At 41.9% G+C, this 23,153-nt stretch overlaps 1 protein-coding gene across 1 annotated transcript in view; it reads right to left on the minus strand.

The window, feature by feature from the left end:
* The window catches only part of LOC149186538 (uncharacterized), a 331,009-nt gene that overhangs the window by 129,953 nt on the left and 177,903 nt on the right, over positions 1-23,153 (minus strand). The window lies entirely within an intron of this gene.

Here is a 23,153-nt window from a genome sequence, read left to right on the forward strand (position 1 = left end):
CCATAGAACCAATACCAACACAATTACACAACAAAAAAAGGGGGGCTTCTTGAGGAAATCTAAAAGAGAGACCGTTGAATTAGTATGGTCAACTATAGGAGCACCAAGCAGCAAGATCTGTTGATGAGAATAACACTGCCATTGAAAGTACATCCGAGAGAAACCAAGAGTATGATATTGTAAATAGTATGTCCAAGATGATAAGTCCTACAGAGCTTAGTAGAAACTTCAGCAAAAGCATTAAGAGGAGTCCCCCTTTTCAAACAACCAGCCATACGTGTGAGAGAGGTGGAGTCAGTACCAGGAATATCATCTTCTAAAGTTGTTACAACCCAATCTGAAAATTAACTATCATAGAAATAGTCCATCCAGTCCAACAAGAGGTCAGTCTCTTTGAAGACTTCAAGACAGCCTGCTAAAATGTGGCCAGAAGGAGGGTTTGAAACCCTACAATAAATACAATCTAGAAAACCTAGTTGCACAAACATTAGGGAAAATGCCACTAGTCAACAGTCTCTTGAGTCACTTGTATAACACAAAAAATTATGCTGCCAAACAATCCATCAGATCAAATATCAGAGGTGGATCCAGTTCAACAAAAGGTCAGTCTTTGTGAAGACTTCAAGAGAGCCTGGTAAAAGGGCCAGAAAGAGGGTTTGAAACCCTACAATAAAGACAATCTAGAAAGCCTAGTTGCACAACCATTAGGGAAAATGCCATTAGTCAATAGTGTCTTGGGTTAATTGTATAACACAAAAAATTATGCTGCCAAACAATCCATCAGATCAAATATCAGAGGTGGACCCACCTAGTGGCTCTAAAGAAGAAATTTTAGCTGTGACTGTTGGCTTAAACAGAAAGAAAGATATGGTGCACCTTAGAAGAGCAGCAAAAGAATACTTGTAGATTCCAACAGTACCCATAACTGTATAGATATCAACTAAGCTAAGCAACTGAACCTAATTGTGTACACCACTCCATAGTTAAAATCATTGATCGATAAAAGGTAAAGACAGTAAAAAGATTCCATAAAGTCATGGTTCAAATACAAGAATTGGAACAGTTAACACAACTCTATGCTCTTCAGCTCAATGAGATGGGTAGGGTACTAGGTGTTGAATAGTTGATGCAGTGGGGTGCTTATAACATTAACCTTGAAGAATAGTTCAAGTAATTTAACTAGAAAAGACAACATTATGAACTATATGGGTTGAAAGTTCCCATCACAAATGATCTACAACTAATAGAAAGGGGGCAAGAAACACAGACAAACATATAACCGCAAAGAAAGTATGTTACCATGGATTATCAAGGTTTCACATTGAATAACTAGGCCAAAAGACTTTAGAATATGATGTGCACACTGCAAAGGAACCTCACCATCACTCAAATCAAGAACTGAGTCAAACTCCCACAACCAAATAAAGATGATGCTACCAAGAAAGCATGCTCAGCAAGAGAAAATCTCATTTACTATGCTTTGAGGACAAAACATTCTTAAGAGGGTGGCAATGTAGTAGGAACAATACTAATTATGCCAATGAAAGGTCAAAGGCCACACACCTCGTGACCAATCACTGTATATCTATACACAGTCAAGAGGCCCAATGTTGATATCATTCTTAATAAATTCTTATCAATCAATCATTATCCAGTATTTTAATTTACAATTGCAGATATACTCTATCAATCTTAGTAATAAACAAGGACTATTTATTCCAGTCTCCATCCATGAGGTAGTTATGGGACCCCACATCAGTGCTTACAGCAACCTTATTCACCTAAACTAATTTAAAATAATGGTCAGCTCTTAAACCATAGCAATACAAGTAATGACGGTGCAAAAAGGCGGATTTTGACTGTGGTTTAGGGGTTTTGGGGGGGAAGTAAAGGTGTTTTGATATATTCACCTTTACATGGTATATAAATGAGCAAACTTTGCATATTTTGTCTCTATTGGCTTGGAATCATGGTTTTACATCTTAAAAATAGTTTTGTTTCATTAAAAATTAATTATTTAATGTATATTTTTAAAACCGGTTCGTTTAGACCAAACCAGTCCCGGTTAGACCGGTTCCGGTCGGTAAACCGGTTCATTAGGTGGACCGGTCCAGTGGCCGGTTCCGGTTTTAAAAACATTGCTGCAAACCTCTCTGCAGATAATTCGACCTCCCTTCTTCTATCAATCTGGCACTAGAGAAACACTAGAAAACCCAAAATCCTTTTCCTAAAGTTTTTGCTACCCCCTCTCTCTGATGCTCTCCCTCTAGCTCGAACTCTTCCCTCACTGAATCACTGTGCACTGGGTAGCTCAATCTGCCTTGGCTAACACGCTTTCCCTCTTGTGTCTTTCTCCATCCCATCGACTTGCTTTTATAATCTCTCACTGGAGCATCAACGACCAAGATCTAATCGTGATTAATGGCTAAGATCATCTTAGACTTGATCCAAGTCATTTTCTGGAAGTCTCTAGAGCATAAGTTGATCTCCTCAATTAATTCCCATAAATTAATCAATTTTCCTAAGTTAGACTTAAGCATTGTTAATTATTGATGAATTACTTTAATTAAGTAGTCTCTAGGTGTTTTCTCTTGAAACCTTTTCTTGGTTTTGGAGATATTGTGCTCCTTAGACTCTTAAACACAAATCGAGACTAGAACAAATGTCTGATGCTACCATACTATCCAAAATCTAACAGTCACTCTTAGTGAGGAAGATGTTCTCTTCCCAAAATCTGTAGCTGGACTAACCACGCTACTAATGTTTGACATCTGTTACAACTTTCTCACTGATATGACTCCTATCACTGGAAATCACTGTGAAGAGCCCTCTCTGGAAAACTTTGTCTATCAACACTCCACATACTCTGATCTACCTCACACTGCTACTGCTACTGCTCTACTGCCAATACTGCACTACTGCAATAATGACTCTGGAAACTCTTTTTCACTTAGGTTGGAACTGATCTTGCAACCTACAACTGAGTTGATTTGGGGTAGCATCGGATGTGATCTCGGCCTCAAATTTTGCAGGGAGGCTTAGGCACATGTATTCCAAAGAACCCAGAAAGCGTTTTGGGAAATTCCACCCAAAGACAATTTTATTAAAATAATTAATATTTTTAATGGAGTTCCTAAGTCTAAACATAGGAAAATTAAAATATTAATGGGTATTAATCTAATTATGGGTGTAACTTCAAGAAGAAGACGGAGATCAAGCCAAAACGATCTGAGCCTATGATTAGGAGTTAATCTAGGCCATTGTTTGTGTTGATTTGGGGTAGCATCGGATGTGCTCTAGCCACGAAAATTGGTGGAAATGCTAAAGCACATGAGATCTCCAATAACTAGAAATGGTTTGGGCAGATTATAAATAGTTTGGGAGATATCAAAATAATTAATATTTTTAATAGAGTCCCTAAGTCTAAACTTAGGGAAAATAAAATATTAATGTGAATTAATATAAAAATGTGTTAGAAGGGTCCAAAAGTCATGGATCAAGCCAGAGTTAATCTTAGCCGTTGATTAGGGACTTAATCTCGGCCGTTGAATTGTCAATGAGAAAATTATAAGAGGATTCTTGAGGGTCACTTGGAGAACACACCGAGTTGATCAAGATTTCGATTTTCTGGGCAGGGTTTGTTGAGGAAGTCGAAAGAGTGATCAAAGTTGCAGCTAAAGGGTAGTGAATACAGAACCAGAGAGGCAAATATAGTACCAGGAGGGTCAGCGCAGAATCCGGGAGAGAGGGACGTAGAGCCAGCGAGAGGTTCACGCAGAACCAGTGAGGGCTCACGCAAAGGCAACCAGGAGCTGCACAGTGCCTCAGAGAGCTAGCGTGGGTGACACAGAGGCTCTAAGGACTGACGCAGTGCCTCCAGAGGCTGACGCAGGACGAGCTAGGGTGATGTTGGGCAGACGCTGGGCCAAAAAGGGTTGACGCAGTCCCTAGAGGCTGAAGTTGGGGTTTTTGTGGAGCAGATTGGAGTTGGGAGCTGTCAGAGTGTTTATCCGAGGTTTAGCCGGAACATGTCCTTGACTGAGAGGTACTACTACTGAGATTATTCTCTATTGGGTGAGCCAGTTTTGGCACCTAGATTGTATTCTGAAACTGCTTAATAATAAAAACCCTCAGATAGTTGCACTGGTTTTCCCGCATTGGGTTTTTCCGGGGACATTGGTCCAAAAACAACGATGTCACTTGTGTGCTTGTTTTGCTTCCTTCAGTTAATGATCTGTAACGTGTCGAGCATGTACTTGTACTTATTTTCAATATTTACATGGTAAATAGCTTGTCAATTAATCAGAACAAGTAGGCAGAAATAAATCAGAAAAGTACATGAAGGGTTTCTAACAGTTAGACTTAGAAATTCCAACATGGTATCAGAGCGTGGTTGCAGATCACAGGAGAATTGAGGGCATCAGTCGAGCAGAGCAGCAATAGCAGAAAACAGTTGTCTTGAGTGACAAAAGTTGTTCCTAGTAGAGAAGCAACAAGGAAGGGGTGACGTAGTGCCCACGTCATCAAGTTTGAGTCAGGAAGAGGATTAGCGCAGTGGCAGAGGGGAGCAGACTCGACCTACGCAGTGCCCGATCATCTTTCTCAGTCAGGAAGGATTGATGCCTGTGGCCATGAGGTGCAGATTTTGTTGGTGTCGGGATTATGCAGAGCCTAGAAGCTTAACCTTCAGTTTGTTGGAGCTTAGGAGGCTGTGGGTAAGTTACAGAGTGAAGCTGGTGGGGTAATATAGTCAGAACAATATCTAACAGGGCCAGACCTAGGAGGAGGGAGTTTCTACCCAGGATTTCTAGCCAAGAAATCCGGATCAGTAGTGCAGTTGCACTAACAATCGAAGTGGGAGCATCTCGACATTGGCAGAAGGGTTTTCAGGAGGAAAATCGAGGCTCAAAGGGAGTCACACCAAGAAATTCCAGGAGGGAAGTAGAGGAGCAACAAAATGGCAGTGAACGGGGTAAGAGACCAGGACAGACTGGACGGAGCCTCAAATTTTGTAGTCTGGAAGGCCAAAATCTTATCTGTTCTAGACAGGAACCGTCTCAAGCAATTCGACTTGAGGACAATAGCAGTCCCATTTGACCCAGTTGATAACGATAGGTATGAGGATGCAATGAAAAGGGCTAAGAGCATCATCCTTGATGGGGTCAAGGACCATGTAGTACCAAATATTGCCGAGAAGAATAAGGCAAATGAGATGTGGGAGGCCCTAACAAAGTTGTATCAACAACTTCTGTGTAGAGGAAGATGCTACTAGAAAATCAGCTGTGGTCATACCAGATGCAGAAGGGAGAACAGATCGACCCCTTTCTCGGTCGATTGAAGGAGATTCGAGATCAGCTGACTTCCATAGGGGCCACGCCGGATCAAGAATTGATGGTGAGAATAGCCCTGAACGTAGTCTCTGAAGACTGGGAGGTGTTTATCCAAAGCATACTGGGCAGGGCGACCCTTCCAGATTGGGAGGAAATGTGGGTGGCTCTTCATCAAGAAGAGATCAGAAGGCTGACCGAGTCAGGAAGCAGCGGCAAGGGGGTCAAAATCAAGAAGGAGGAGGAGGTGGATGCTACCCTAGCATCTGAGGGAAAGCAGGAGAAACAGAAGAAGAAGGACCTCTCCAAGGTCAAAAGCTTCCACTATGGGGAACTAGGTCATTATGCGACCCAATGTCTAAGGAAGAAGAGCAAGGGAGAGGCTTCCGAGACCAAGGTTGCGCGAGCAAGGGCGTAGAAGGAAGTGGAGACAGATGATGATTGCGCTATGAGTGCTCACACGCCACTTGAGCGGAAGTGGTGAGACATCAAGCTGTAGTCAGACAGACTACATGCGATGAGGGGCAAGATCCTCGAGGTACCCAGCCTCTTGGATTATACCTTGCTATGGGAGCCCTGAAGAGGAGTAGCAGTACTGGCAGATGTCAGTAGAGATGGATGCAGATGGAGTGACAGAGGGAACTACAGTGCAGGAGTCCCAGGACAGCATGAGGTAGCAATGCGAGATGCACATAGTTGTTGCAACAGCACAGAGGTCAGAGAGGGAGCACTTGTCAGTGACAGAGGGAACTTCAGCATCAAGAGTGTTTCTAGCCTGACGGAGATGTCAGAGTTGGGAGATCAGTTACTTACTTCTCAGTAATTGAGTTGCAGTGCAACAGTTAGTAGTGGCAGCGCTATGGGCAGCACGATGTAGCATGATGAGAGGGGTTGCAGTGTAGATGTAGCAGTGGGAGTGGCAGGGCCATGGATAACAGCACAGATGGAGAGGGAACTGTCGTACATATGCAGCAGTGGCAGTGGAAGAGCCATGGGCAGTAATATAGGATGCAACAGTGCAAAGGATGTTGGGCAGGGAGGCTTATAATCAACACAGTGATCGATGCCGGATGATCAGGGTGATACTCAGTGAGGAGTATTACTAGAGCATAGTCCTCGCTAAGAGGGAGTGTTGATTTTGGGTAGCATCCGATGTGCTCTAGCCACGAAAATTGGTGGAGAGGCTAAAGCACATGACATCTCCAATACCCAGAAATTGTTTAGGCAGATTCTAAACAGTTTTGGAGATATTAAAACAATTAATATTTTTAATGAAGTCCCTAAGTCTAAACTTAGGGAAAATAAAATATTAATGTGAATTAATATAAAACTGTGTTAGAAGGGTCCAAAAGTCATGGGTTAATCTTAGCCGTTGATTAGGGACTTTATCTCGGCCATTGAATTGTCAACAAGAAAAGTATAAGAGGAGGCTTGAAGGTCACTTGGAGAACACACCGAGTTGATCAAGATTTTGATTTTCTGGGGCAGGGTTTGTTGAGGAAGTCGAAAGAGTGATTGGAGTTGCAGCTGAGGGGCAGTGAATACAAAAGAAGAGAGGTAGAGATAGTACTAAGAGGATCAACACAGAAGTCGAGAAAGAGGGACATAGAGCCAGCCAGAGGTTCACACAGAGCCAGCCAGGAGTTGCGCAGTGCCTCAGAGAGCCAGCATGGGTGATGTAGAGGCTCTAAGGGCTGATGCAGTGCCTCCAGAGGCAGACGCAGGGCGAGCTAGGGTGACACTAGGCAGACGCTAGGCCAGAAAGGACTGAAGTAGTCCCTAGAGGCTGATGTTGGGGTTTTCGTGGGGCAGATTGGAGCTGCGAGCTGTCGGAGTGTTTATCCGGGGTTTTAGCTGGAACATCTATCTCTGACTGAGAGGTATTACTGTTGAGATTATTCTCTGTTGGGTGAGCCGGTTTTGGCACCCATATTGTATTCTGAAACTGCTTAATAATTAAAAACCTCAGATAGTTGCACCGATTTTCCCATATTGGGTTTTTCCGGGGACATTGGTCCAAAAACAATGGTGTCACTTGTGTATTTGTTTTGTTTCCTTTAGTTGATGATCTGTAATGTCTTGAGCATGTACTTGTATTTATTTTCAGTATTGACATGGTAAATAACTTGTTAATTAATTGGAACAAGTAGGCAGAAATAAATTCGAAAAGTACATGAAGAGTTTCTAACAATTAGACTTAGAAATTCCAACAGGTTGTCCAATAGAAATATATAAGAAGGGGCTTGAGGGTCATTTGGAAAACACACCGAGAGATCAAGAGATCAAATTTTTTATGTGAGAAGTTCTTAGGACGAAATTTCGATCAAGGAGATTTCTTCCAGTTGAGGGGCAGAGATAGTTGGGTTGGAGTATCTTCTCCAAAACCCCGAATAATTAGCAGAGAGGTAGAGAAGCACCAGTGAAGGCAGCACAGACCCAGGAAGGACTGATGCTGGTTCAAGATGGCCCACGCAGTGCTTGACATAGAGCTAGAAGGGCTAGCGCAAAGGTAGAATTGTCTTCCATCAGAAGTCTGAAATTTGTAGGGGAGCTGCCGGATCAGCCGAGAGGGTTGACGTCAGAGCTCCATGTGGCAAAGAGACCTAGCAAAGGGCTGACGCAGAGCCTCAGAGAGCTCCACGTAGGCCCATGCAGTTACTGCGAAGGGGCAGCGCAGTTGTAGCTGGGGATAGTTAGTTTAGCTACCGAATCAGCTAGGATTTGTTGGGTAAGTGAGGTAATCTCACTAACTTTTTTGCCAGTATCTTTTTCTCTGCAACTGGATTGTTGGAAGGGCATCCATAGTTGTATTCAGAACTACTGCTTAATAATAATAAACCCTCAAAACCGGTACACTGTTTTCCCACATTGGGTTTTTCCAGAGACATTTGTCCAAAAACAATGGTGTCACTAGCGTTGTATATTCTTTCTTGCTGAGTTTCTTGTTTCCGCATAATATTTAATTAAGTGAAGGCTGCAGTAGTATTTACTTCGTTATTTACCGTAGAACACAGTAAATAACTTGTATGGATTAACAAGTAGGAGAAGTAACATTAGTTTGCTACAGTAGGGATTCTTGTTGAGGAATTTTCACATGGTATCACAGATGCAAGTGAAGCAAGAAGAGCAGAGCCAGTAGATCCAACACTAAGCATAAGAAGCGGGAGTTCGAAAAAGCTGCAGGAGGCAGTAGTTCGAAACCCCCAGAAGTTTGACACTGTTCCAAGCTGGGATGGCAAATTTTCAAGGAAGTGTCTCTCCAAGTGAGTCAACGGAGAGAAGGACTCCCAATTCAAATTTTTGCCAAGGCAGAGGGAGCAGCGTTGAAGCCTCAGCATGAGAGAGCTAGTGGGACACAAATTTTTAGCAGGCAGATTGCTGGGCTGAAAAACGTTAGAAGAAATAAGAGAAGCACTTTGAGGGAACTTTTCCTCAGCAGACTTCCCACTGAGAAGTTTGTTTTCTCATTGGCTAAGCAGCAGTAGTGAGAAGCAAAGAGGAGATTTTCGACATTTTTTAGCAGATATGGCAACCAGTGGCTTGAGGGATCAGGACAGGTTGGACGGAGCATCCAACTACGTCATATGGAAGGCTATAATGTCTTTCCTTCTAGATGAGCATGCCCTCAAGACATAGGTCAACAGTGTGGTGGCTGAAACTGCGGATGCAGATACGCTGAAGAAGTACAAAGCTGAGATGGCAAAGGCTAAGAGGATGATCCTAGATGGAGTCAAGGATCACGTGGTGTGTCACATTGCTAGCAGAGGTACTGCTAAGGATATGTAGGATGCCTTGGCCACGTTATACCAGGGATCTTCCGAGCAACGAAAGATGTACTTGGAGAAGAAGCTAAGATTTGCTCAAATCCAAAAGGGAGAGCGTGTCGATCCATTCCTCATGAAGTGGAAGGAAACCTGTGATGAGTTGTCCATAGCGAGGCATACACCTCAAGATTCATAGTTGGTTAGACTCGCCCTCAATTCTGTCTTAGATGAGTGGCAAGTCTTTGTCCAGAGTATATTGGGCATAGCAGCATTGCCAAATTGGGATGAGACATGGACAGCTCTAAAACAAGAGGAGCTAAGGAGAGACCTAGTCAAGGTCAAACTTGACGGAAGCAGCAGCAATAGTGGGTCGAAGCCCAAGGAGGAGGAGGATATGTAGCCCTTGCATCAAAGGGACAGCAGGGGCAACAAAGACGAAAGAATGACGTCTCCAAGATGAAGTGTTTCAGATGTGGCGAGATGGGTCACTATGCATCCCAATGTCCTTTGAAGAAAAAGGACAAGGATGAGAAGCACGATCCTAAGGTTGCAGCCGCGAAGATCGAAAAGGAGCAGTTCACCAGGACAGTAGAGATACCTCCAGGAGGGAGGTGGGATGATTTAGAACTATAATTCGAAAGAGCTACAGATGGGCAAGATCCTTGAGGAGTCCACCTTTTGGATCAATACCTTGCTACGGGAGCCCAGTTTTGCAGTGGCACGATGGACTAGTGTCGGATGATGACGAGGAGTGTCAGGGAGACAGTTGCAGTGGCCAGGAGAGCCAGAGACTGAACAACGCAGAACAGAGTTGGAAGTAGTGCAAATGGCACAAAGGAGGGGTCAGCAACAGTGCAATAGATTCAAAGGGTCAGCGCAGAGACTAGCAACAGTCAATTCCAACATTCACGTGATATCATACTGAACACAGTTAGTTTAGTAATTTTGGATGTTTTTCAGTTGCTTCTCTCCGCAACTGAGTTGCAGTACGACTATAGCATTAGCAATGGCAGTTCTAGTAGCATAGCAGATTCAACATTTGAGAGGGAGTTGTGGTACAGATGTAGCACTGGCAGTGGCAGTGTCAAAGGCAGAATTATAGTTGCAACAACAACGCAGTAGTTGGTGGACAACATGTTAGACATCAGCAGCGCAGAGGATGATGCTTCAGAGTCAGAGCAGTATGCAACAATGGTATATTGCTAGAGCACATTCCTCGCTAACAGGGAGTGTTGATTTGGTGTAGCATCTGATGTGCTCTAGGCCTCAAATTTTGCAAGAAGGCTTAGGCACATGTATTCCAAAGAACCCAGAAAGCGTTTTGGGAAATACCACACAGAGACAATTTTAATAAAATAATTAATATTTTTAATGGAGTTCCTAAGTCTAAACATAGGAAAATTAAAATATAAATGGGTATTATTCTAATTGTGAGTTAACTTCTAGAAGAAGACGAAGATCAAGCCAAAACGATTTGAGCCTTTGATTAGGAGTTAATCTAGGCCGTTGGTTGTCCAAGAGAAAGATATAAGAAGCGGCTTGACGATCTTTTGGAAAACGCACCGAGAGATTAAGAGATCGAATCTATGAAGTGAGAAGTTCTCAAGAGGAAATTTTGATCAAGGAGATTTTTTGCAGTTGAGTGGTAGGGATAGTTGGGTTGGCGTATCTTCTCCGGAACCCTGAATACTCAGCAGAGAGGCAGAGAAGCACCAGTGGAGGCAGCGCACACCCAGGAAGGACTGACATTGGGCTAGCAGGGCTCACGCAGTGCTTGACGCAGAGCCAAAAGGGCCAGCGCAGAGGCAAAGTTGTCTTCCAGTAGAAGTTCGAAATTTGTCGGCTAGCTGCCGGATTAGCAAGGTGAAGTGAGGTATTCTCACTAAGTTTTCTGCTAGAGTCTTTTTCTTTGTAACTTGATTGTTGGAAGCGCATCCAGAGTTGTATTCAGAACTACTACTTAATAATAATAAACCCCCAGAACTTCTACACCGGTTTTCCCGCATTGGGTTTTTCCAGGGACATTTGTCCAAAAACAACGGTGTCACTTGTGTTGTATTTTCTTTCTTGCTCAATCTCTTGTTTCCGCATAATATTTAATTAAGTGAAGGCTGAGGCTGCAGTCGTATTTACTTCGATATTTACCTTAAAACACAGTAAATAACTTGTATGGATTAACAAGTAGGAGAAGTAACATCAATTTGTTGCAGTAGGGATTCCTATTGAGGAATTATCACGAACTAGACAATTCACACTGCCTCCATCAACCATACGAATTTCCTGCAGCTGCATTGTCTATTGAGAAACTGACTGCACCCAACTGTCTTTGCACCTCTCTAGTATATGACTGCAACTAGCTCTGCATTTTCCCTCAAGATTTGACTACACCTGTTGAACACTGGTCCTTCTGCTACTTTGTATTGTGGGATCCCGTAGCAAAGGTGATGATCCATGCGAAGAATGTACAACAATTGGATCTGGTCCACTAATCAAGCCCTCCATGGCTAAAGGTGATGATCCATTTGAAGAAAGTACAACAACTGGGTTTGGTCCACTAATCAAGTCTTCCATGGCTAGATCTAGACCTCCTGCTACTCCTCCCAAGGATCCTGCAGAGAAATCTTAAGCATCATGCTCCTCCTCCATCTAGAGGTATAGTTGTTATCAATGCAAACTCCTCCAACCTAGAGGTCAGCTCATCTATCTCCGCTGAACTTTTCGTCTGCTCTTATCCCTTCTTGTCCTTCTTTCTCTTTGGACATTGGGTGACGTAGTCACCAAACTCACCACATACGAATCATTTGATCTGCGACAAGTCCTTTTCTTCTTCTCACCTCCCTTTGAGTTTCGTCCTTGATTGGGACGCTTCTTCACTTCCCCTTTACTCGCAAGGGCTACATTGTCTTCCTCCTTCTCAGTGTTTGGTCCTCTGCTGTTGCTGTTAATAGTACCTCCAACTAGGTTGAGTCTTAGCTCCTCTTGCATGAAGTCACTCCATAGGCGTTCCCAATCTAATAGTTGATCTCGTCCAGTAATCCCTTGAACAAAGGTCCTCCATTCCTTGGTGAACCCATTTAGAGCTACTTGAACAAGTTCTTTGTCTTCAAGTTTCTCTCCCACAACTACAAGCTCATCACAAACATTTTGAATTCCGTGAGATATGAGGTCACGTTCTCACCCTTCTGCATCTTTGTATTCCTTAGGTTCTCCTTGAGAATAGTTTTACAATTCTCTTATGAATCTTGGTACAAATTCACAACGACATCCCATATGTTGTTTGTTGTATTGTTGTCTGCAATATGTGTAACAATGTGATCCCGAACCTCATCTAGGACCATCCTCTTAGTCTTGGCCGTCTCTTTCTTGAAGGTTGCCAACGAATGTGGATTTTTTGGCTCTGCCATGATGTTTGTCACGAACTCCTTTAGATCATGCCCATCCAATAAAAACTACATCCTAACGCCAAAATTAGAGGCTCTGTCAAGTTTGTTTTGATCCCTGAGTCCTGTTAAAGCCATCTCACGAAACTCAAATAAGCTGGACACTAGATTTGGAAATCTCCTTCTCTTTCCTCCCTTCCCTTCCTTCTGCTACTCGTACTCCCTTAGTAATGCGCATATTTGTTCCTTCACTGGAAGATCTGATCCTACACTCGCCTTTGGTGTCCTTCCTAGAACTCGCACTACCTGTTGCCTCTACTAGGTAACTCGCCCTACCTTCTGTAAGTCCTTCGGAATCTGGTACATGTACTATTGCTACGCATTGGCTGGACTAGCAAGTCTAACTCGGCCTACTACTGCTGTAAATCACGAATCTCCTCTTGAAAGCTGGAAATATGGAAACCATTTAAGAAAATCTGGAAATCTCCTTAGTGTTATTTTTGCTTCCTACCCAACACAAATCTACAACTGAAATCCTTGTTGCGAATATTTTGCGCCTAGATATACTCAATGAATCAACTAATTTTCTCACCGAAACTTCTTTCCGGCAACCACCCTAACTGTTGGAACTATGCTCTGGGAAAATCAAACTTTTCTGCACTTTGCCTCTGGAAATCTATTTTCCTGCGTAGCAATTTGCACTATGTGGCTAGCCTATGCAGATTTGAATCCTGTGCTTCAGGTCTCACTTTGAAACTACACGATCTACTGATATTCCACCTATGAGCCTTGTTGATCACTACGTGTCAACGACCCATAGCAGTACACCCTCTTTTTTTGCAAAATGGATAGCACTTCATTGATGTGTCCATGTCGTCCAACTATCATCATCAACTTGACTTCCAAGATGTTCTGTAAACCATTTCTGCATGTGTATAATGTAAATAATCTCAGCAAATCCCTGTCATGTATGTAATGACCTAGGTAAACCTATTTTTCTAGTGACGATCTCCATTCTGAGAGGTTTTTTGTCTCACAGATCGATTCTCGGATGGTCGGTAGAGTTTTCCTCTAGTCTTACCCCAAAGCTGGATTGGATTTCGTCGCTAGGATCTTAGGCGAGTCCTAGTGTTCTACATTGAGTCTATGTAAAAGTAATTTGGGAATAATCCTAACTATTTGGTTAGGTTATTTTATTACAAATTGTTTGGTCTGTTGGATTATATGTGTCGCAGAAATAGGTAGTCTTTGAGGGTCTATTACAAATGGGTTTTCCCCCTTATGATGTAAAACATATGAAAATTATAATGTAAATTGTCTTGAGGGTTGGAAAAATAATTTATCCCCTCATAGGTTAATTAATTAAATTTTCTGGCCAAAAATTAACTAGATTCCTAAACTAGAAATTTAATTAATTCTAAGTCCTAGGTAAATTTAAATTCTCCAAAGGCAAAATTTGTCAGTCCCAAAAAATTATATTTTAAAAGTTCCTGGGACTAAGGATCCTTCAAAGTCAAATTTTTGGGGAAATTATTTGAAAAAAAATAAAAATAATAAAAAATAATTAAATAAATAAATAAATAATAAATAATAAATAAATAAATAAATAATTAAAAATTAAAAAATTAAAATAAATAAATAAATTATTTTTGAGTTAATTAAAATGCATTTAATGAAAAATTTCGAATTTCCCCAAATATTTAAATATTTCGACGGATGAGATTAAAAGAAATTTTAATCTTCATCAACAGTCAAAATTGCTTTGACGAGGATCACTCGAACTAGCCGCTGGAGGATTTATCTTTAAATAATAAGTCATTTTTAGTCGATCCATCCGACCTTTGAGTTGTGTGCTTAGCGAAAAGCTCTTGTGTAATCTTTTTCTTGGATAATAAAGAAAGACTTTGGGGTTAAATTTGTTGGTGTTACTCTTCATGGGGATACCTTAAGATGTGTTGTTTTCATGCATAATTTTTCTAAACTCATTGATAATAGTTGGGCAGGCATTGGGTTTGAAAGGGCTGATGCAGTGCTTAGAGGCTGACGTTGGGGTTTTCGTGGGGCAGATTGGAGCTGGGAGCTGTCGGAGTGTTCATCCGGGGTTTCAGCTGGAATATTTTCTTCCGAGTAGAGAGGTACTACTACCAAGATCACTCTCTGTTGGGTGAGCCGGTTTTGGCACCCAAATGGTATTCAGAAACTGCATAATAATACAACTCTCAGATAACTGCACTGGTTTTCCCGCATTGGGTTTTTCCGGGGACATTGGTCCGAAAACAATGGTGTCATTTGTGCGCCTGTTTTGTTTCCTTCAGTTGATGATCTGTAATGTGTTGAGCATGTACTTGTATTTATTTTCAGTATTTACATGGTAAATAACTTGTTAATTAATCAGAACAAGTAGGCAGAAATAAATCAGAAAAGTACATGAAGGGTTTCTAACAGTTAGACTTAGAAATTCCAACATCAACAACCAAGTTTAAAACATAATCGATGGCTAAGATTAACTAGAACTCGATCCATGTCTTCTTCTAGAAGATTCTCACCATGAATTAATTAATACCCTTTAATTAATAAGTTTTCCTAAGTTTAGACTTAGGAACCATTAAAAGAAGATTACTTATTTTAATTAAGTCGTCTCTAGGGTGGAATTTCCATAAACGATTTCTGGATTTTGGAGAATACATGTATTCTAGTCTCCACCAATATTCGTGGCTAGAATGCATCAGATGCTACAAAAACTAACACCCCATAGGAGAACTTTTCTCCTATGACATCTCTTCAACTAGTAGCCAATATCCCTTGACAACCACCAATGTAGTCGATGTACTGTGCCACTTGATCTCCACTCCCTAAGCTAGTCATATGTCCCCTCGCCCATTTGTCGAGAGCATATGTTTGAAGGTGGGCAATCCAATCCTAAAGATATGTTTTTCATTGTGCAATTGAGTGCTTATGCTTGTTTTTCCTTGGGTGTGGATTATTGGGTGACTTGGATGGAGGGGTTTTGGTTGTAGTTTTGATCCCTCACCTTAAATGTGCGAAAATTTCAAAACTGAAATCCTATTACAGAAATTGGAATTTATTTTTCTAATTGTTAATTATTTTAACAATTTATCTGCTACAACAAATATAAAATAAATCACACTACAATCTTCACAAATAAAATACTGCGGAAATAATAGTGTTGGAAATTGAGAAAATACTAGCACACACAAAATAAAATTGGCACTATTATTTTTGGACAATTGTCCTCGAAAAAACCCAACTTGGGAAACCGATGCAAAAACTAAGGGTTTTTATTATTAAGCAACAGTATATTCTGAGTACAATCTAAGGATGCCCAACTAGAAATCCAAACAACAAGAAAATTTGGCCAAAATTATTTAAGGAAATTACACTTCTTCCACAAGCAATCTCGACACAACTTTCCTTCAGAAACTCATCCTCCTAGAACCCTCACGCTGACTCTGCACAGTGCTTACGTTGGCCCCATGACGTCTGGCTAGAAAATGCCTCTGATGAAGTCATTCTGCCTGTCTCTGCTGAGGAAATAACTTCTCCATCACTCAAGGACCTCTGGCCGGCCTCTGGAACTGAAAACAATTTTTCATCCAGCTAAATCGAGTTGCTCTTTTGAAGCAACTATGCAGTCATCTGCGCTGCCTCACTGGGAATAACTTGGCCTCTTGTTGCTACCTCTCCGGATCTGGAAAACTTCCTCCATATCACTGTCTCTTCCTCTCACTATCTCTGCTTCGTTCTCTAGCTCTCTGACAACTACAACTGCTCTCTGGAAATCAATCTGCCAAGGAAATCAAATTGCCAGTGTATCTTCTCCAAGTGCTCATCGATCCCTTCTTATATCTTCTTGTTGGGACTCCAACGGCCAAGATTAAATCTTAATCAATGGCTCAGATTATTTCTGGATCGATCTGTATGAGTTTTTAGAATATTCTCACTTTGACATAATTAATTTTGATTAATTAACCATATTCCTTAAGTTTAGACTTAGGAAATATTTAAAATTCGGCTAATAATCTAATTAAATCCATCTCTAGGTGGAATTTCCAGAAACGATTTCTGGGTTTTGGAGATCTCATGTATTCTAGCCTCTCAAATTGAATCCCCAGAGGGATTGCATAGTCCAGGCCAGGAGGGAAAATACTTTCAAGGAAGTTTTCTCTCTGAGTGAGTCGACAAAGAGAAAGACTTCCAGATTGAAGTTTGCCAATGTCAAAGGGAGCAACACAGAAGCATCAGCGAAGAGGGGTTTATGGCCTGACGCAGTTTTCTACAAACAGTTGATGGGCAAAAAGACGTCAGAAGGAAGAAGAGAGACAATGTTGAGGGAATTCTTCCTCAGAGGACTTCCACCCAAGAATTCTCATTTGCTGAGCAAGAGCAAGGGGCAGCAGATCTACTAACTCCAGTAGGGAATGCGTAGGTCAGCCCAACAACAACACAAAGAAGAGAGGAGGTAGTTCGACATTTCGTTGGCAGAGATGGCAGCTAATGGGGTGCAAGATCAGGATCGGTTGGATGGTGCATCCAGCTATGTGATCTGGAAGGCAAGGATCTCATGCCTTCTGGATGAGCACAATCTCAAGAATTATGTCGATAGCCTAGTAGTTGAGCCTGCGGATCCAGATCTGCTCAAGAAGTACAAGGCCAAGATGGTGAAGGCCAAACGAATGATCCTCGACGAAGTGAGAGATCACGCAATGTGTCACATTGCCGACAAGGATACTACCCGACAAATGTGTGAAGCATTGGCCACGCTATATGAAGGATCTTCCAAGCAACGAAAGATGTACTTGGAGCAAAAGATGAGATCCACACAGATGCAGAAGGGGGAATGCATAGATCCATTCCTAATGAGGCTTCAGGAAGTCAGAGACTCATTGGAAGCTATAGGGTCAACACCTTAGCCTACCGAGATGGTAAGGTTAGCCCTAAACTCCATTTCAGAAGAATGGCAAGTCTTTGTCCAGAGCATCCTAGGCAGAGAAAAGTTGCCAAATTGGGAAGGGATGTGGGCCGCTCTTCAGCAGGAAGAGATGAGGCAAGATTTGGTCAAGTGTAAACATGACAGCAGCAACAACAGTGGGATGAATCCCAAGAAAGGGGAGGATAATGCAGCCCTTGCATCTAATGGGAAGCAGGAGCAGCAGAGGTGGTAGAAGGTCGTCTCGAAGATCGAGTGCTTTCGGTGTGGTGAATTTGGTGACTACGCTACACAATATCCTCTCAGGAAGAAGGACAAGGACAAGAAGCATGATCCGAACGTTGAATCTGCGAAGATCGAGGAGGAATTTTCCATGACAGCCTAGATACCTCCAAGAGGGAGGTGGGGTGATCTAGAACTATAGTTCGAAAGAATTGCAGATGGGCAAGATCCTTGAGGAGTCCACCTCTTGGATCAATACCTTGCTACGAGAGCCCAGATTAGTAGTAGTAAGATGGACCAGTGTCAGTTGGTGCAGAGGAGTAGCTGAGTGACATTTGTAGTGGCTAGGAGCACCAGAGATTGAGAAACACATTGCAGAGTTGGCAACAGTGCAGAGTCAGCAGCTATGGAGAGGCTTCATAGGGTCCACGCAGAGACTAGTAGCAGTCAGAATTCCAGCAATAGATGCATTATACTGAACACTTTTTCAATAATTTTGGATGATTTTCTTTTGTCAATACAGTAGCAACAATAGTTGGAGAAGCTTGAAGTGCAGATGCAATGTTGGCAGTGGCGAGGCCAGCAACAACACAGATGCAGAATTTGAGAGGGAGTTGCATTACGGATGCAGTGTTGACAGTGGCAGGGTCAGCAACAGTACAATTGCAGCATTTGTGCAGTAGTTGGTGGTCAGTGATGTCAAACATCAACAGTGCAGAGGGAGATGGTACAAAATAGGGTGACGCTTCAGCAGGTTGCATTGCTAGAGAACATTCCTCGCTAAGAGGGAGTGTTTATTTCTGGTAGCATCGGATGTGCTTTAAGCCTCAAAATTTGCAGGGAGGTTTGGACACATGTATTTCACAATACCCAAAAATCCTATTGGGAAATTCCACCCGGAGACAGTTTTATTAAAATAATTAATTATTTTTAATGGGTGCCTAAGTCTAAACTTAGGAAATTAGATTAATTAAAGGGTATTAATCTAACTATGGGTGTAACTTCGAGAAGAAGATGAGGATCAAGCCAAAACGATCTACGCCATTGATTAGAATCTAATCTGGGTCGTTGGTTCTCAACGGGAAGATAATTGAGGAGGCTTGATGGGCATTTGGAAGACACATCGAGTAGAGATTAGAAGAACGAATTTTTGAAGCACAGTAGTTGCCAGGAAAGGAATTTGAAGTGATTTCTTGCAGTGAAGGGCAGGGATAGTTCTGGTTGGAGATTTCTCCTGATCCGAGAATACTCAGCAGAGGAGGCAGAGAGAGATCTGGGAGAGGCAGCACAGAGGCTACGCTAGCGAGTGTAGGCTGACGCAGAGGTAGTGCAGAGGCTACGCTAGCAAGCATAGGCTAATGCAGAGGAAATGTAGAGGCTACACTAGCGAGCGTAGGCTAACGCAAAAAAGCGCAGAGCCTTGAGGAGATCTGTGTTTTTGCTAGAGGGATCGATTTCTGAAGCAGGAAGCCAGGGTGTGAGACCGAGAGATCAAAATCCTAGTTCTTCGGAGGAAAATCGATCAACGGAAGGAGTGACGTTGTCCCTAGACCTTGTGACGTTGGGTTGACATAGTGACTGCGTAAAGGCAGCGCAGAGGCAGCAAGGGGCAAGTCATTGTGTGGCTAGATCAATTGGGATCACCTATGATAGTGTGAGGTATTTCTCACTATTCTTCTGTCAGTTATATTCTCTATACTAGATAGCTAGCAAGGCATCCATAGATTGTATTCAGAAAAAATACTGCTTAATAATACAAACCCTCAGCTGCTGCACCGGTTTTCCCACACTGGGTTTTTCTGGGAACATTTGTCCAAAAATAACTGGGTAGATGTGTTGTGTATATCTTTCTTGATCAATTTCTTGTTTCCGCATTTTATTTAAATGATGAAGTCTGCAGTGTATTAGTTTCGGTGTTTACTGTAGGAAACAATAAATAATTTGGTTCAGTAATTAACAAATAGTAGAAACTCAATCAATTGCTGTAGTAGTGATTCGGGATTCCGAATTTTCACACAACCTACACAAATAAATTGCGGAATAAATAAACAATGGAAGAAATACTAGCACACACACATAAAATGACACAGTTATTTTTGGACCAATGTCCCCGAAAAAATCCAACTTGGGAAAACCTGTGCAGCAGCTGAGGGTTTTATTATTATGCAACAGTGAAATAAATTGAGTACAACTAGATGCTGAAGTTGGCAATCCTATAGAGAAATAATGGCAAGAAAACCTAGTGAGGAGGAATTCCTCACTCCACAGGGAAATCACGACACTAAACTCAACTCAATAGAGTCATCCAAACTGGCTCTGCGCAGTCACTGCATCACCCTAGCGTAGTTGTTGTTGCTCTCAGCTTGGAACAACTTCTCCTCAAGCCATCTGACCAGCTATTGCCTGGGAAAATGTCTCTCCTGGCCTCTAGGACCTCTACCAAGCTTCTGGCACTGAAATTCTGCTTCTCCCCAGCAATTCGATTTTGCCTCTAGAGGATACTACGCTGCTCTACGTCAGCCTCACTGTGGCTTCTCTACCTCTCTGCAAATTCACTCACCGGAACTGGAATCCCTCCTCGAATTCACTGTCCCTACCCCTCTCTCACTACTTCGATTTCTCTGGCTCTCTCTCTGACAACTGAATGCTGCTACTCAGGAAATCGATTTGCTAATGAAATCAAACTGCACAAGTGATTTCTCCAAGCCTCGTCAACTTCTTCTTATAATTATCTATTGAGACTTCAACAACCAAGATTAGATCTTAATCGATGGCTAGGATTAACTTGAAGTCGATCTGCATAAGTTTCTAGAACATTCACACCATAACTTAATTAATTCTGATTAATTAGTCATATTCCCTAAGTTTAGACTTAGGAAATATTTAAAAACTGACTAATAATCTAATTAAGTCATTTCTAGATGGAATTTCTCGAAATGATTTATGGGTTTTGGAGATCTCATGAATTCTAGCCTATCCACAAAATTTCAAGGCTAGAACACATCCGATGCTACAAAAACTAACATTGGCAACTCACATTGTCCCCCTACACTAGAAACTGGACTGTGAAGCTCTACGCTGGGAATCTCCTGGTTGGAATTGTACTTCCATACTGCAACTAGGCAATTCACACTGTTTTTGTCACTGCAACTAGTTTTGCAACTGTCTCCCGAAAACTGACTGCAACTAGTTATGCAACTGTCATTTGAATTATTAGTTGTGTCTGCTAACACTGAATCTACTACTGTGATACTGTGGGCTCCTATAGCAAAGGTGATGATCTTGCTGCAACAATTTAGAATTGATCTGACTGATCGCCTTGTTGAAACTGCAGTGGACCCTACCCATCTGGCACACTAGAGTCCCATACTCCACCTCCTGGATCTGGTGCCGAATTATCTCCTTTGAAGTGTAGTCCCTATCTGGGACCCTTCTTTTCTCTGCAACTCGCACTAGACAAATCACACTTCCTCCGACAATTGGAAGTCGATCTATTGCCCATATTTGCATTCTGGCTAACTCGCACGACCTCCTCTGGAAATCTCATCTGGGCATCGTTGTAGAGCCACAACATATGAAAACTCAAAACTGGAGAAAAATAAACCTAAAAAATATCCCTGTTTCCCTCTGCTCGGCTGTTGGAATTGTTATTCGCACTCCCTTATGGAGTGAGAAAATCTGCACTCAACAACTGCCAATCTGCCTGGAAAAAATCGAACCTCTAAAACTCGAAGTCCCCTAAGAGAAATTTCCCTTTGTTGTGTTTGCTTTTCTCTTCCACCCGACGCTGATTTTGCAATTGCAAACTGTTGCAAAACCCTCTGTGTCCAACCAGAAATCTGCTCAGCAAAAATCTGAGCTACTACTGCTCTCTCTAATTGCTGGAATCGCTATCTTGTTCAAATCAATTTTTTTTGCCAATATTGCACTTGAAAATCAAACTCCTTCCCCAACAATTTGGCCTGCTTGTCAATGAATTGCACAACCTCTAGGAATTTCAGCCCACTGCTCTCAATGAACAACGAAATTCCTTCTCCTCTTTTGAGCTTCCCGGCTGTTCACTCATGCTCTGATACCATGTGAAAATTTCAAAACTGAAAACCTATTGCAGCTACTAGAATTTATTTTTCTAATTGTTAATTATTTTAACAATTTATCTGCTACGATAAATATAAAATAAATCACACTACAATCTTCACAAATAAAAGACTGCGGAAATAATAGTGTTGTAAACTTAGAAAATACTAGCACACACACAATAAAATTGACACTGTTATTTTTGGACAATTGTCCGAAAAACCCAACTCGGGAAAACGGTGCAGTGGATGAGGGTTTTCATTATTAAGCAACAGTGAATTATGAGTACAATCTATGGATTCCCAGCTGGGAATCCAAACAGCAAGAAAATATGGCCAAAATTATTTAAGGGAATTACCCTTCTTCCCAAGAAATCCCGACACAACTTTCCTTCAGGAACTCGTCCTCTAGGAACCCTCACGCTAGCCTCTGCGCAATGCTTACGCTAGCCCTATGATGTCTGGCCCGAAAATGCCTCTGATGAAGTCGTTTTTCCTGTCTCTACTGAGGAAATCGGTTCTCTGGCACTCAAGAACCTTTGCCTAACCTCTAGAATTGAAAACGATTTTTCCTCCAGCTAAATCGAGTTGCTTTTCTGAAGAAACTATGCAATCCTCTATGCTGCCTCACTAGGAATAACTCAGCGTCTTGTTGTTGCTTCTACGGATCTAGAAAACTTCCTCCAGATCACTGTCTCTTCTTCGATTTCTGGCTCTCCGGAAACTACTGTTGCTCTCTGGAAATTGATCTACCATAGAAATCGAACTGTTGGTGGATCTTCTCCAAGTTCCCATCGATCCCTTCATATATCTTCCTGTTGAGAATCCAATAGCCAAGATTAAATCTTAATCAATGGCTCAGATCATTTCTGGATCGATTCGTGTGAGTTTCTAGACTATTCTCACCTTGAGTTGATTAATTCTAATTAATTAACCATACTCACTAAGTTTAGACTTAGGAAATATTTAAAAATCGACTAATAATCTAATTAAGCCATCTCTACGCTGAATTTCCAGAAACAATTTCTAGCTTTTGGATATATCATGTATTCTAGCCTCTCCACCAAGTTTTGTCGCTAGAACAAATCTGATGCTACAGAAACTAACAAAATGGGGTTTAATCCTCAATCCTAGTCCTATGGAATCTCCCCTATTGGCTTATAGCTCCAAGAAGAGCACTACTTGGGGAACCCTAATTTTCGTAGCACGGTCCCGTTTTCCCATTTCACATTTTTTACTCCCTCCACACTTTACAAACCCTATTCCATCATCGTCCCTCTCTGGGTCCACAAGGCATTGGTACACCTCCTCCCCTTGTCCACATGTTTGGGTCAGGCCTAGAACTATTGCCCCAGAGGTTGATGCAGCTAAAAGAACGTTAAAATCATATCACAGCCACAAGCAAGAAACAAAAGAAAAGAATATTATAAAATGCA

This window comes from Pinus tabuliformis, chromosome 3_1, assembly GCF_031772625.1.
Source record: "Pinus tabuliformis cultivar Carrire ecotype Pingquan chromosome 3_1, CPIR1, whole genome shotgun sequence".
Lineage (NCBI taxonomy): Eukaryota > Viridiplantae > Streptophyta > Pinopsida > Pinales > Pinaceae > Pinus > Pinus tabuliformis.